Source organism: Teleopsis dalmanni, chromosome 2, assembly GCF_002237135.1.
Source record: "Teleopsis dalmanni isolate 2A chromosome 2, ASM223713v2, whole genome shotgun sequence".
In the NCBI taxonomy this organism is placed as follows: Eukaryota; Metazoa; Arthropoda; class Insecta; order Diptera; family Diopsidae; genus Teleopsis; species Teleopsis dalmanni.
The window spans coordinates 230,868,577-230,873,525 of record NC_051847.1 but is presented as its reverse complement, the minus strand read 5'-3'; the positions used below and the strand labels follow the sequence as shown (position 1 = coordinate 230,873,525).

General features: G+C 23.6%; 1 long non-coding RNA gene across 1 annotated transcript; it reads right to left on the bottom strand.

Annotated features, from left to right (window-relative positions):
• Positions 1–25: 25 nt before the first annotated feature.
• On the bottom strand, positions 26–3,553 carry LOC119673856. The gene is made up of 3 exons (XR_005252191.1): positions 3,507–3,553; positions 1,766–1,810; positions 26–70 (listed from the first exon to the last, which is right to left on the bottom strand). It is a non-coding gene; the product is annotated as an uncharacterized LOC119673856 (long non-coding RNA).
• Positions 3,554–4,949: the final 1,396 nt, after the last annotated feature.

Here is a 4,949-nt window from a genome sequence, read left to right as displayed (position 1 = left end):
CACTTTTAAATAAATTTTTACTAACCTTCTACTCGGTCTTGTCGGTCGATCATTTCTTGTTCTGGCACATCTGAAAATATAATTGTTTTTAATACAAAATTATTAAAATACAATTATAAATAATAAATTAAAATAGCCAAAATTTACCAAAAGCCAAAATTACAGTAGTTCAGACAGATGACGATAATGAACATTATTTAGTCAAATTTAAAAATAAAAAAGTTAGAAAATACAAGAATCAATTTAAAAGAAAAAAATAAAAAAAAAGGGGAAAAATTCTAATAACATTAATAATTTCAGAAACCCGCCAACGGATAACAAGAAAAACTACTTCAATAAATACTTCTACTCAATGTTTTTAACAATATTCATCATGTTTACTATAATTCATAAGTCGTATAGCCAATCTATTCAAATTACAGAAGTTAACAGTGAAAACGGGTATATCCTAACAGAACAAGGACAATTTTATTTACCAACAAACTTTACATTTGAGGTTTTATCCATTAATAAAACTGAATTACTTGAAGCATATTTTCAGTTAGAACTCGAATACAAGAGAAATGAATACTTACAAACAAATTTAATTACTAATTACATGAATGAAGCCAGATTAGAAAAAGAAATGTTTCACAGTAGACACAAGAAAGGACTCGTTAATTTGGTAGGCAGCGGATTAAAATTTTTATTCGGAACATTAGATGAAAATGATAAAGAAGAAATTTTTGATACTTTAAAAAATATTAAAGAAAATCAAATTAATGTAAAAGACTTGAATCCAATAATAAAACATATTAATGAAGAAAATAAATTGATAAAAGAACTTAGAATGTATTACAATGCATTACAAAATCAACTTACAAAAAAATCGCAATTGATACCTTTTTAAATAACGTAAAATGTTATATTGATCATGTTCAAGATATACAGCTTGCATTACAATTAACTAAAGTAGGAATAATTAATCCAAAATTGTTAAATTTGAATCTAATAAGTAAATTAACGTCTGATCAATTTGAAGAAATAAAATCATCAGTTTGGAAAGATAATGATATTTTATATTTTGTTTTATCCATACCACAAGAAATTATTGTAATTCCTAAAATAAAAATATATCCAATGCCAAATAAAGATAAAATTGAATTAATTGTAAATCCAAACGAAGAATATGTGCTCCTTAAAAATGTATTGCATAAAGTAAAAAATAAAAAACTTGAAATTGTAAAAGACGAATGTATTAAAAATATATTAAATGATGTAAAAACTGAATGTAAATATAGCAAATTTAGTGAGCCATTAATTCAATATTTTCCTCCAAATATTATTATCACAAAAAATATAAATACATCATATATTAATCAAAATTGTAATACTTTAGAAATTAAAATTAAAAAAAATTATATCATTACTTTCAATAATTGCAAAGTTCAAATAAATAATTTTAGTATTGAAATTAAGAAAACACATCAACCAATCAATATGTTGTATTTTACTAAAAATAATGAAATAAATTTTGAAAATATTACTTTAACAGAATTAAAAGAACATGTAGAAAAAGTAAATTCTAATTTTAAACTTAACTTGTCAATAACTTATATGACTATAACTCTTAGTTTCATTATAATTATATTTATAATTTATTTACGTACATTAAAAAAAACATATTGTAAACAGTGAGGACACTGTAATTTCAAGGGATGGGAGGAGTAACATATTCACTTAATATTCACATATTCACTACACTTTTAAATAAATTTTTACTAACCTTCTACTCGGTCTTGTCGGTCGATAATTTCTTGTTCTGGCACATCTGAAAATATAATTGTTTTTAATACAAAATTATTAAAATACAATTATAAATAATAAATTAAAATAGCCAAAATTTACCAAAAGCCAAAATTACAGTAGTTCAGACAGATGACGATAATGAACATTATTTAGTCAAATTTAAAAATAAAAAAGTTAGAAAATACAAGAATCAATTTAAAAGAAAAAAATAAAAAAAAAAGGGGAAAAATTCTAATAACATTAATAATTTCAGAAACCCGCCAACGGATAACAAGAAAAACTACTTCAATAAATACTTCTACTCAATGTTTTTAACAATATTCATCATGTTTACTATAATTCATAAGTCGTATAGCCAATCTATTCAAATTACAGAAGTTAACAGTGAAAACGGGTATATCCTAACAGAACAAGGACAATTTTATTTACCAACAAACTTTACATTTGAGGTTTTATCCATTAATAAAACTGAATTACTTGAAGCATATTTTCAGTTAGAACTCGAATACAAGAGAAATGAATACTTACAAACAAATTTAATTACTAATTACATGAATGAAGCCAGATTAGAAAAAGAAATGTTTCACAGTAGACACAAGAAAGGACTCGTTAATTTGGTAGGCAGCGGATTAAAATTTTTATTCGGAACATTAGATGAAAATGATAAAGAAGAAATTTTTGATACTTTAAAAAATATTAAAGAAAATCAAATTAATGTAAAAGACTTGAATCCAATAATAAAACATATTAATGAAGAAAATAAATTGATAAAAGAACTTAGAATGTATTACAATGCATTACAAAATCAACTTACAAAAAAATCGCAATTGATACCTTTTTAAATAACGTAAAATGTTATATTGATCATGTTCAAGATATACAGCTTGCATTACAATTAACTAAAGTAGGAATAATTAATCCAAAATTGTTAAATTTGAATCTAATAAGTAAATTAACGTCTGATCAATTTGAAGAAATAAAATCATCAGTTTGGAAAGATAATGATATTTTATATTTTGTTTTATCCATACCACAAGAAATTATTGTAATTCCTAAAATAAAAATATATCCAATGCCAAATAAAGATAAAATTGAATTAATTGTAAATCCAAACGAAGAATATGTGCTCCTTAAAAATGTATTGCATAAAGTAAAAAATAAAAAACTTGAAATTGTAAAAGACGAATGTATTAAAAATATATTAAATGATGTAAAAACTGAATGTAAATATAGCAAATTTAGTGAGCCATTAATTCAATATTTTCCTCCAAATATTATTATCACAAAAAATATAAATACATCATATATTAATCAAAATTGTAATACTTTAGAAATTAAAATTAAAAAAAATTATATCATTACTTTCAATAATTGCAAAGTTCAAATAAATAATTTTAGTATTGAAATTAAGAAAACACATCAACCAATCAATATGTTGTATTTTACTAAAAATAATGAAATAAATTTTGAAAATATTACTTTAACAGAATTAAAAGAACATGTAGAAAAAGTAAATTCTAATTTTAAACTTAACTTGTCAATAACTTATATGACTATAACTCTTAGTTTCATTATAATTATATTTATAATTTATTTACGTACATTAAAAAAAACATATTGTAAACAGTGAGGACACTGTAATTTCAAGGGATGGGAGGAGTAACATATTCACTTAATATTCACATATTCACTACACTTTTAAATAAATTTTTACTAACCTTCTACTCGGTCTTGGCGGTCGATCATTTCTTGTTCTGGCACATCTGAAAATATAATTGTTTTTAATACAAAATTATTAAAATACAATTATAAATAATAAATTAAAATAGCCAAAATTTACTTACTTTTGAATGATTCCATTTTTATTTTGATTTTGATTTTAATAGAATTTTTTTGGGTAATTTTTGATTTTAATTTTATAAAGACGTGTTGTGTTTATATAAATTGTTGTTTTAGAATTTATACAGCCGATAGAGACAGCAAATTAAGCTCTAAAGCTTAAAATAAAAAACAAGAAAAGTGTTGGAAGTAGAAAAAAAATCTGTACAAATTGCATCTCACAATATCGTGTAATTGTGTAAATTGTGTAGTTAACTTGTTAACTTATGCTAAATAAATAAAATTAATAAATACTTATAGCATTGACAGACGAGCGCACTAAATTATCATTAAGCAGCCTTAAATGATCATTTTAAAAATACCCTGACAGATGGTATAAATTATCATTAAGAAATTGCTGTATCATATGTTTTTTGTTATTGAAAAAGCAAAAGAAAGAATTTTATATTCAAAATGGATAAGCAAGAAAAATTAAAGAAACTTGCTTTAATTAAATATAAAATATATAAAAAAAATATAAAATATATAAAAATATATCGAGTATTTACATTTACAAATGTTTCCAAATATGTTTTGTTTACATTTTGACAACCAAATAGCTTGAAATTTGTTTCATTTTTTATTTCGTTTCACTTGCATATGCAGCATTACCATTTCTAAAAACCTAAATGACGAATAAATTGGGTTAAATTCGGTCATTTAAAGACCATAAATGATCATTCAAAACTGCTAAATGAGCAAATAAATTATAATTTAGTCCCTTAATGATAATTTAGCTCCCGTCTGTCAATGCTATTATATATAAATCAAAAAGACAGCAACAGCAAGAGCAGCAACATAAAACACAAAAGCAAACTTTACAAAGTCAGCAGCAACAGGAACAAAAATCGAAATTATGTCCAAATTCATTGACTTCTGTACCATCTCTATCACTTCAACCCTGGAGTGTTCAATGTAGAACTCCTAATTCCGGGAAAAATGTCGGACTTCCAAATAAACCAATCAAAGTACAAACAGGAATTGAACGATATACTGAAATAGTTAAGCGAAAATTTAGCCCACAAAAAAAACGCAAACAATCGTGACAAAATTGAAAAAGTTAACAACAATAATTATAACAACAGATTTAAAGTACTGAGTGATGAAAGTGAAAACATAGAAGAAATCAAAGAAAAAATTGTTAAACCACCGCCTATCTATGTAAGAGAAAATAACTCTCTAGTGATTTAGTTAATTTACTTTCAAATTTAATAGGTAAAAAAAATTTCTTTGTTGTACCTATTAAAAAGGGCATGATTAATGAAACAAAGGTACAAGTTTCA